Source organism: Protobothrops mucrosquamatus, unplaced genomic scaffold (genome assembly GCF_001527695.2).
Source record: "Protobothrops mucrosquamatus isolate PMUCROS unplaced genomic scaffold, P.Mucros_1.0 scaffold_48, whole genome shotgun sequence".
NCBI classification, from domain to species: domain Eukaryota; kingdom Metazoa; phylum Chordata; class Lepidosauria; order Squamata; family Viperidae; genus Protobothrops; species Protobothrops mucrosquamatus.
In genome coordinates this window covers 74,359-85,858 of record NW_015386124.1, presented here as the reverse complement: position 1 = coordinate 85,858, position 11,500 = coordinate 74,359, and the positions used below count along the sequence as shown (strand labels likewise).

Sequence of the window (11,500 nt, the reverse complement as noted above, 5' to 3'; positions counted from 1 at the left end):
TGAGGTTATTGCTGCCAAAGGAGGGTCAACCAGTTATTAAGTCCAACGGTTCACATACTTTTTCCTCCCTGCACTGTGAATGTTTACATGTTATGTTCAATTAAACCATGGCAACATGTAATGTTTGTGTATTATTATTTTCAGCAGACTGTGTTTTTCTATTGTTGTGACTTAGATGACGTTCAGAGCACATTTTATGGCCAATTCATGCAAAACTCCACGTTATCCCAAGGGGTTCACATACTTTTTCTTGCAACTGTATCTACAACACATCTCTAATATCTTCACAAGTGTTTATACACTTGCTCATAGATTCTTTTTTGGCTTTTTGGACCTTGGTATTCTTTAATAGATGGGAGTGTCCTGTTATACCTGATAGAAGAGAGTCAAAGATAGCCATGTAGGGTTTCATAGGTGACAACCAGCACCCTTAATTTCATCTGGAATGCTATTGGGAGCAAATGCAATTTACGAAGCAAAGGTGTAATCTGGGTATACTTAAGCACATCCATAGTAGTTCATGCCATCATTTTCTGGATCAATTGCAGCTTCCAGATGTTCTTCAAGGGCAACCCCATGTTGTGTCCATTGCAGTAATCCAAAAAGAAAATGCATGAGTGCCTGTGGTACTTTCATTTTCTGAACTACATAACTGGAGACAATTTGCAGTGCCCAATAGACAACTTTCAGTACAAGTATTATGTAATTGCTTCCCTTTTTCTTACTTTGCAGCCTGGCTAAACTTTGCACTAGTTGTGCCCATTATAGTGTTCATGGTGGCTTGTAACCAAGGCATTGGAGATGGTGGATAATTTTTAAGTCAGTGGCTACAGTAATGCAAACATGTTCCTCGTCACAGCTGCCACCTGCAAAGCCAGTGGCCACTGGGAATGAAGAAGCACTTCCCACACACTTGTGCTTTCCTGGGGAGTGCCACCTCACCCCAAACAGACTATCTCTATCTCTAAGTTCTGCTCTCTCTGTACCCATGCCCCATTGCCTTGACTAAATTTAATTTCAGTGGCTGTCACTCAGCCAGCCCAATATCAAAATTGGACAACAGTTCAAAGTTACTGTTGACTTCCTTGGAGTTTGATCATCCTGAAGGCATCCCTCCTCTAAAGCTCTGAATGATTTCCCTCTAGCAGTTTTATTAGATGTTAAATAAAGCAGAGGACAAAAGAACATCCCATGAGTCATCACAGTTCAATGATATAGGCACTGAATAGTAATCCATGTGGAAAATCTGTGTTTATGTTGCTCAAAGCAGGGGTTGGCAATAAACAAGGATTCCTCCTCAGAGAACTCCATTAATCTACCCTTAGCATTATGGAATTTATTCAGTCCAAAACCTTCCTGTCAATCCAAGTTCCTCCACTTCTGCCACCAAAATATTAGTGGTATTTTGCCCTTTCTTGATGTTGCATTTAACACCTTCCTCATTCTGAGACATATATTCCTGTTATTTCCGGTCATTTATTGGGATAGATAAATAAATAAAAGTGCTAAAACGAGACCAGTGGGCAATATTTCTTCTCAGTTCCTTTAGACTTTATCCATTGCGAGCCATGCGATGGGTCCAAGCTTAAGCAAGCTGTGGGTGGACCTAGAGTCAAAATGGGTGGAGTTAACATTTTCCCTCTGATCCTCCCTTTTCTCTCTCAGTGCAGGAAGAGCAGGTAATTCTTCTCAGAAGCTTGAGCCAATCTCTTACATAGACATTTACACTTGCATAGACATCTTGAAATTACTCTGAAGGTCCCAAGATACCCAGGCCTGACTTAACGCTTATATTTAAACTCTAAAGCCGTTCATGAAATCATTTAGGCTTACTGATAAATTTAGGTTAGGTTACGGCAGATGTTCATTTAGCAACCTGGTCCTCTTTCTAAAAGCGGTTTTAAAATAAAGAAAACGTTTAAAAAATTAAAAAGAAATCCTTCACTAGTTTGATAATGTATAGGATGGGGAACACCCCCTAATTTCTTTTGTAAACTCTTTCATTCACTGCCGAGTGTCGCACAGATGCTCAAAGAATTGATTAAAATATAGTGAGGGCATCTCATTCTTCTAGCTGTCAGAGGTCACAAAAACTGCAATTACTTGCTATTCAAGGTTATTAAGTCATTCCAAATTAGCTTTCACAATTGTCCTTGCCATCCTCAAGGGATATTGTTAGAAAAAAAGAGGAAAGGTCTTAACCTATCACCACCATGTTCTTATGCAGTCCATGCAAACGTATGGGGCATTCTTTCGGTTTTTGTAATAGAGGATTTCTTTCCTGCTTGGCCTACAAAAATTCCTTTTTAGCCCAAACAGTGCAGGTTTTTAGAACAATTGAATTATGGAAAACCATTTATTTGCATTAGTCCTAATTTTAAGAAGTATTGTTTCTTTGATATCAATTTAATACATTGGATGGGGATATGTATGCAGCATATTCTCATCTTCAATTAATATAAATTATTAACTTCCTGGCCAACACCTTTCATAGGAAAACCCAGGGCTTTTTTTCAGCCGGAACGCGGCGGAACCGCGTTCCGGCACCTTTTTCCGGGCCGGCCGCACCGGAAATAGCCCCTCCCACACCGGAAATAGCCCCTCCCAAATTTTACTTGCATTCCTGTTCTCTAAAGGGGCGGTCCTAGGGTTTGATGAGGGCGTGGCCAGGTTTGAGTTCCGCCACCTTTTCTCCGAGAAAAAAAGCCCTGGGAAAACCTGCAGGTGAAACTGATTTTAATAGACCAGTATGAATCTTGTGATATTATGGTGAAGGCTCTCTTTTCCTACTTTTTTTTTTTTTTTCAAATGTGTTGGAATTACAATTCTGGGAATTCCTGCTAGAAAGCTTGGAAGATTATAAAGAACACTGAGTAATAAGCCATCTTGACTACAGTTCTGAAATCAAAGTTATACTGTACTGACTTGGAACATGGAGCTTCTCTGAGCGGTTAAACAGACCCTGATATTTACATTCTTCGCAGAATGTACCTATTATTTTAAGGCTCTAAAGCTAATGGTTCTGCATTCCAGAAGCTAATTCAGTATGATATATCCTGTTCAGAACTTTTTGCCAATTTCATAATTTCTAGTATTATGAGAATAAAGGAAGATGACATAGCAATAATAAAAGAATAGCAGTACATGTTTTGGAAAGATTGTATGTTACTTTAAATGTTGAATCACATTAGAACTGTTGAAAAACATTTATCCAACTGATGAGCATTTCCTGGGCAGTTAGAATCCCAACATGTCCCCATCCATCTTTTCCCAAACTTTCTTTTCCATGAGAATTTTTTCTACTAATTTCAGGAATCACCGTTTTTATTCTGTGAAAAAAATAGTGGGCTCAATATGTTTCATAATATAAAAATGATTTGATTTGAAGAAAAACATAAAATATACTTTTCCTAACGATTCAGTTGGCTGAAATAATGCAATTTTGCATAGTGAGAATATTTATCAGACGTTCCGAGGTATAAATAAAATGGCTGCAGAATTAGCTTTACTGGTAGTCCTTGACTTACAACCATTCGTTTAGTGACTGTTCAAAGTTACAATGGCACTGGAAAAAAAACAGACTTACAACCTGTTCATGCAGTTACAATTATTGAAGCATCCCTTGGGACGCATGATCTAAATTCCGGTGCCTTGCATTGCATCACATGTTATGATGTGTCATGTGATCGCCATTTATAACTTTCCCAGCCATCTTCCAAAAAGCAAGTCTATAGGAGAAGCCAGATTCGCTCAACAACTCTGTGATTCACTTTATAACTGTACTGTTTCACTTAACAACCATGGCAAAAAAGGTCGTAGAATCAAGCGAGGTTTACCTAACAATGGAAATTCTGGTGCAGAGTGTGGTTGTAAGTCAAAGATTACCTGTATAAGTACTGTGTTCTCCATAATCAGATCTCAGATCTTTTGCTTGTTCACCTGCAATTAATTCTGGTGCAGTGAGCAATGTTGATGAGCAAACTTGTATGGGAAGATATTCTAGTTCCAGTTTCAGAGAGCTATAACACTTTGGATTCTATGCAAAAGCCTCAGGTTCAGTTCCTGGCAATACTAAGAGGAAAAGACCTTGGCTAAAATCATGAAAAGCTTCCATCAGTCGGTATCCATCAGTCGGTATCCACAGAGGTCTGACCACAGAGGAGACTGTGTGCCTTCTTATCAAAACCAGTCTTTATAGATCCCTCTATAATGTCTGGCATTCTTCCCAATGTAATAGAAGCACATCTAGAGGAATGGGATCAGAATAAGAGGTTGGATGGTTAGTTACCTTGTTCAGAGCAAGGTATGCACAATCTAAGGATTTGATTCGAAGGGGTTTATATGTACTTTATAGTCTTCATTCTAAGAAATAATTCGCACCTACAGCTGCTTTGCTGTGCCTGCTGTAATTCATTCTACTATTCACTGGATCATTCGTCACCTTAGGAGACTTTAAATGGAATCCTTGAAGCAGAAGTTGTCTAGAGAGTTACCTTTTTTGCCCCATTATGTCCCGTATGAATGGGAAGTCAGATGCTGTCCCAGAGGAGCCTAGTGTCACCCAGGCAAGCTAGCTATTCATTTCTTTTCAGCATTTGCTCATGGGAGTTTTCTCTCTGCTGGCTTCATAATTACGAGAGCCCACATGATTTGCTCATAAAAACCAGTGACCTATAATCCTATCAAATGCTTTTCGGTGGTAAGCAAGTGTCATCTTTAGGCACCATCCACTAGCCATTTTTCACCTAAAATTAACATTTTTTTGCTTGATGGTAGATTGTAGTTGATACACGTCATTCATGCTTTTCTGGTGGAGGAAGTCTCCTGAAGATCTGCTGCCAGCTTTGATGCTGTGACAGAACTGAAGAAGAGCAAATGTTTTAACTGCAAGGTTGTTTGCTACACAGGAGGGGGGGAGTATACAGTATATTATGTCATCAGCAGCATATATGATAATGAAGTGCTGCTCTGCAGACAATTAATTCCAAGATTTAAACAGATAAACAGGAGAGCGATGGTTCTTTGTCTTCCTGTAACTGAGTTCCAAGGACCACCGCTAACTCCCTCACTTATTCTTTTTGCTGTAACTCCACCTTGTTCTCCACATGATTTTAATTGTGTGATTTTAAAGGATGTTTACTGGCTTAGTTTTCTGTCTCATGTTTCTCTTGGTTTCTGAGTTTAAGCTCTACACAACATCACAGAAATGTTTTTTTGCACTGAGGCATTGTCTGCCTGAAAATATCTGGGCTGTCCCTTATTTTCCTTATTTTCCTTATTTCATTTTTATTCTACCTTTATTATTTTTATAAATATCTCAAGGTGACAAGCATACCTATTACTCCTTCCTCCTATTTTTCCCGTAACAACAACCTTGTAGGGTGAGATGGGCTGAGAAAGAGTGACTGGCCCAAAGTCACCCAGCCAGCTTTCATGGCTAAGGCAGGACTAGAATTCAGAGTTTCCTGGCTTCTAACTTTGTGCTTTAACCACTAGATTGTTCATCCCTCTAACTTCTTGTATATTTTCTTCCTTTGGAATGCAGTTTTTCTAAATATGATTTTTTGATGTCCTCAATAAAATCAGAACACAAAAAGTGTTACTTACACTTTTAGGACAACCACGTTTTTGTACAACTGTAGAAACTCAAGGACAAGAATGCAGGTTCTGTAAATCCCCAAATTATCTTCTTTCTTGGCAAGAGGAATTGCAACCTCTTCTGTACGAATCTCAAGATTTCTCACTCTCAAGACTATGCTGGCACTGAATTTTCCAGAAAATTCCCAAACAGAAACTTTTGATAAAACTTTTCAACAATCTTCAACTATTTCAGAGAGAGGAGATATTATTTCACAGCTCTCAAAGTTATTAAGTCCACCCTTTTGATCTGGGTTATATAGTGCTCAGGCTACAGCGTTTCAAATGATAGGGAATTTAAAAAAAAAAATTCCTCACTGTACCTAGTGGATCCATTTGTCTCCAACGTTGCAAGGTTAAATTCAGGTACAAATTCCACCTCTTTTCCTTCAAATGAGGCCAGCATGTTTGGCATTCAAGCCAAAAGCTACTAGTTTGAGGGAGGCAGAAAACTAAATGCAACATTACCTCCAATCTTTGCTGTTTTTTTCCAGAGGAAAAGAAAAATGATTCTTGACTGCATAATATCAACAGAAAAATTCAAGACACAATTATTGAGCTCCTCAGTAATGTGATACCAAGGCATACTCACACACAGCTTTGCACAACAAAGTATGTAATCTAAAAAAAACCAGGTGTACAGATGAATCACCATTCTGATTTTCCAAATGTGTGAAGGAGATCTTATATTTAAGAATGATTCCTTAGCGTAGCTTACTTAAAAACATTTGAATAGTAAAGCTGAACTTCAGTGATATGCAAAACAAATCAAAGCTTCCCATCTTTCTAAAAAAAAGAATTTTAAACTATTTTGACTAAAGAAGCATGCTTCTGGATTTTTAAAGAATTGTAGATCCACCAATTCACAACAGCTCCTGAGAAATTACCTGACAATTTTTTTAATCAGTTTTCTTCCAGGCAATAATTCTGTTTTGTGTGCATCCCTCTCATTCTTGTTCAGTAGGGTTTAAATCTCAAAGTTTTGTCCCATTGACATGTACATATATGAGTATATTATTTTGCTTCTATGCACAGTGGCCTGCCTAATGTCTGAGATCTCACAAAGTTACTATTCCCTGAGGAAAGTCGGCCAGAAATAAAGCATATGGAGATAGGGATGGTGGTTGAAACAGAATGATGGATCTGCTTGAGGGAACACACTGTTTTCTTTCAAAGACAACAGAGTTCTCAATGATTCATAGAAAATATGTGGGCTTTATGAATTATTCTGGAAATGTAGAATGCCACTGTAATTATAAAATCCAAAAAATATTTCTTCAGTTGTGTAACTTTGTAACAAGACTTCCATAATCTGGTGTCCATGACCATAAAATTCTGTTGCTGCTTTTCCAAATTACTCTCAAAACAGCTTTTAAGAAGATTAAACAAATTCAATACATAATATAAGAACATAGAATCTGAAATATACAAATGCTCCATAATGCAGCTACATTTGAAACTAATAAAGTCACAAAATTTAATTTATTTTACAAATACTTAATTGGTGCAGTCTCACATAACAAATCCAAAATCACTAAGATAGTGTATTATAGATGTGGCAAATGAATATTTCTTACAGTATATTAATATAGGAAGAAAAAAAGGCAGTGTATACATTAATGTATGTCCTTGTGAAGACAGAAAAGTATAAACAGGCATAGTGAATGGTGTTCGTGTACATATTTCCTCTTATCTTTCATATTTTATATCCTTCATTTATTTTATCAGTCAGTTATTTATTAGATTTTTATCCCGCCTTTATTACTTTATTCTTACTCCTTTTTGTCCCTTTTCATATTGTTGCTTACACTGAAAGCAACGGTATGATGGGGATAACTACATATGCTTCGTTTCTTCCTATTTTTCTTTCTTGGACCTATATCAGGGATCTTCAAACTTGACCCTTTTATGACCTGTGGACTTCAGCTACCAGAATTCCTCAGCCCAGGCAGGAATTCTGGGAGTTGAAGTCCACAAGTCATAAAAGGGCCACGTTTGAAGACCCCTGACCTACATCAATGAATATCAATGAAGTTTCACCCGGCGCTTTGGTACAGTAATACCTGATAAATAAGGTATTGTACTTTGAAACTCCAGGGTAAAATGTTCATCCTTATAGTTTTTGGCAATAGTAACTCAGAAACTACAATATTTGATGAAAAACCAATTTTTTTCAGTCTTTGTTATTACAGAGATCTGACAACCTGACTATTCTTGGATTTTGCGATAAAGCTCCATTCTCCAGAATATTAGAAAGTTATTTCCTAATAACAGTTACGTAGGTGTGCAGAATTGGCATAATGATCTGCCAACAGAGAGGAAGCTGCCTTTGTTTAAAGCAACAAAAATGGGGAGAGACATTTACATTCATTGTACATTATAACCCTAAATTTGGCCGTTTTTTTATATAAACTAAGTCCTAATTGTGTAATCAGAAAATTCAAATATTATAATTATTCTCCTGCAGTACATTTTTAAAATTTTTAAAATTATTGCAGAAACATTTTTCCAGCAGTATATAATAGTATCCATTTGCCATATCGTGGCTACAAATCCCTTATTCTTGGGGCCCAGGATCAATTCTGTACATCACTAAGCAGGAGTGGGAAAGATTTTTACCTAGCCCTGTGCCCTCATTCAGAGTTGACAGTTCTCAGCCAAAATTCTGATTCAGTGTCCAGCAGCTTCTTGTATCTCTATGGTCTTCCCTATTTTTTATCTTTATCTATTGCTTTAATAACTGTAGTTAACTGTGTAGCATAGTTTGTAACCTTAGGCAAAGTAAGTTTATAAAATATTATTTAGACTTACACAGCAAATTATGCACATGGAACACTAACCACTGTTAGCTCCAAATCTGCTGGGCATTGCTGGGTGTCTGCTTAGAATTGATGGCCTGAAGCAATTAGAGCGATTTGGTTTTTACTAAATATACAGTGTGAGCACCTTGGCTAAATCTAAGCTGAATCATGTAGCCATTGCCAGATCACTGGCAAACAACCCATTGGTCCTAGAGATCATCTGGATATCAATTCTAATGAAAACATGTCTAATAATTATAAGGATGTTTCAATATTTTATATCAACATAAAATCAGAGTTGCTCCCTCAAACGTGTAGGTATTCTCTTACTCCCTTTGTTCTCCATGACATCCACTGTAAAAAGCTATTTGCTATCTCTGTGGCAGGTAAACTTTGCTTTTCTTATTAGTCTAATAAAAAATATCAGAATCCTGTAATCTTCCTGTAAACCCATAATCAAAATTAGATGCAGCCTATTTCAGTGGATTAGAATGTAGGGTGCTGATTTTTCTGAGAGCAGAGAACTAAACCAGGCTGGTCTAATGTACCTTCTGTTTATTAAATTATATTTATCCTCCTATACTTGTTCAGCATAAATACATGCAGAGTTGTCTTTTGTTTGGTAAATATAATTATTTTTGCACAGAGTACTTTAGGAAGGGGAACTGTGTGCAGGGTTCTCTTTTTCCTTTTCTTTCTCTCCACTAGAAGAAAAAAAAAACAATACTTGAGGCTATCCTCTATGGATTTTCTTCACTCAGAAGAGAAACTCCAGAATGCATGAAATACCGGCGCCTTCTGCCTGATCCATATTCATAACCTTTCCTTTACTGTGACTGATTTATGCCCCTTTGCGCCCCCAGGGTGTTCAGTCTAAAATAAAGGCAGACCAAATAGAAGCCAAGTACTTCTTTCCACAGAAGGGAGAAAAAAGAGCAGTCAAGCTGTTCAAGAAAGAGAAACTCGTTTCTATAGGAAGGTTTGGTTCTATAGGTTACACAACCAGAAAATATACTTGCCAAAAGAGAGAAGCAATGATTTGCTTCGAGTGAAGCCTCCAGTGGCTGCATATTGATTCAGCAGTTCTATAGAGGCAGCGGCCGTTGCTTTCATTATTTATCTAGTGCCATAAGTGCACAGCAATTGGGATTGCCAGATGTCCCTATTTTGATAGTCCTGGAAGTCTGTGTGGTATAATGAATAGAGCATCAATCGTTAACCTGGGAAACCTGGGTTCCAGTCCATACACAGCCATCTTTCAAAGTGGGTGGCATAGTCATTTCCACCCAATCTTTATTATAAGAGTGTTGTTAGGACAGATATACCACGTATATAGTGGGAGGGAGAGAGGGAGGGAGGGAGGGGGAGAGAGAGAGAGAGAGAGAGAGAGAGAGAGAGAGAGAGAGAGAGAGAGAGAGAGAGAGCTATTAATCTGATGGATAAGGAGCACAGAGCTGTGAGATTGACTAGTGCCTTGAAGGTCCTTCCACTCTTTTTCAACTTTCAATTTTAATTAGTTTATTCCTGTTTTAAAGGCTTAATAATATATTATTTAGATAGGATTGTGTGCTTTTTATGTTTTCATTGTACACTGCCCAGAGTTGCTCTGTGAGGGGGATGGGTGGTTTTCAAATTTGATATATAAATAAATAAGTTATTTGTTTTTAAAAAAAATTAAAGTTAAGCTGACCACAATAACTAGCCTTTAATTTGTTTAGTGATGAACTTTAATTCCTTTATCACTGTAAAATTAATTGGGGGTGAAAGTATCTTTGTAAAACCTTTTTTCCTGCTTAATTCATAGTGCATGGCTCTAGGAGCAAGGTGTTAGAAAGACTGCATTCTCTTCCTTTTCCAAAATTAACTTTGGATATTAAGGCTCCAGTCCCACAGCTCTTCATTGGCACTTTTTCTTCACATGGGCTAAAGCTGCACATGAGATGCCTGCATTGGGCTGGGAACTGAGGCGGAGGGGGCAGTCAGTCAAATAAATACATGGAGTGAGAGAAGGGCTCAAGTTAACCCAACAATGCTACCAGAATTCCACTATGCCCACATCTTGATCTGACAGCCTCGGATTGGATGTCAGCGCAATTCAAACTTACACAAACTCTTCTAAGTGTTTCCCTTGGCCTTTGAAAGCTGCTGTGAGTTGTGTTGTGGGTTTTTTAACCCTCCTTTCTTTTCAAAGTGTTCTACTATGTAACTCCGGGCTACAAACAAATGGCCATAGAAATTGCTTTGGCCGTGTCAGCAAGAGTGGACGGGATGGTGGTGGGCTGTTCGGCTTGGCCCTAATTCCAGAAAGCGAGCCGGCCAGCAGAGAATGCTTTTGCAAACATTTACCAGCAAAAAAAGCAGCCCTCTGCTTGTCGTGGAAACTTAACCCGGGTGATGTTGCAAGCTTTCTGCCCAGAAGTGCAGAAGTTATTTTTTTTGTTTTTGTTTTCAAACTGACCAGGAAGAGGGGATCTCTGCTCTGTCGAGGTTTTGGCAAAGAGCTCCTAACAGCTGAGAGTAGCCCTCTTGTCTCCCGTCACAAGAGCAGCTCCTGCTGAGCAAAGGCTCATTAAATATTCACTTCCAGCTGCAAGCAGCTCATTAAGGCAGCACCAAGCAGTGACGCTGCTGCTGGAAAACCGTGTCTTGCTGAGCATCACCATGCAGAGGCTCAGTGGAGCCCTGGATGCTCTCCTTCTCAGTGCCTTCTCCATGATGACCAGCTTATGCTCACTGCTTTGCATTAAGTACAGGTAAAGACGGCAGCGAAACGCCTTGGTCGGACGGGGCTCCTTCGTTCAGGTTTGGGCTCTTTGGTGGGTGTGGTGGGTTGCGGCATCGGAGTTGCCCTCAGAATCATTTTCAGGGCTGGGGGAACCTTGCTTATGAGCAAAGTTGGGTTTGCTGAGCATGGTCTCGTTTCCTAGGAAGTACAGCGTAGAGGAAGAGGACGGGCTCCGTGAGAAATGAGGTGAAGTTTTGTGTTAGGTTTTTGAAAGTTGGCAACTTTCTGAAGGACTGAAGATCCTCAGTGTCAGTTTTAGATGCTATCTATTCTCTCA

The 11,500-nt window shown here is 38.7% G+C and overlaps 1 protein-coding gene across 1 annotated transcript in view; it reads left to right on the top strand.

Moving 5' to 3' along the window:
- The window catches only part of PTPRG (protein tyrosine phosphatase receptor type G), a 100,485-nt gene that overhangs the window by 36,534 nt on the left and 52,451 nt on the right, over nucleotides 1-11,500 (top strand). The window lies entirely within an intron of this gene.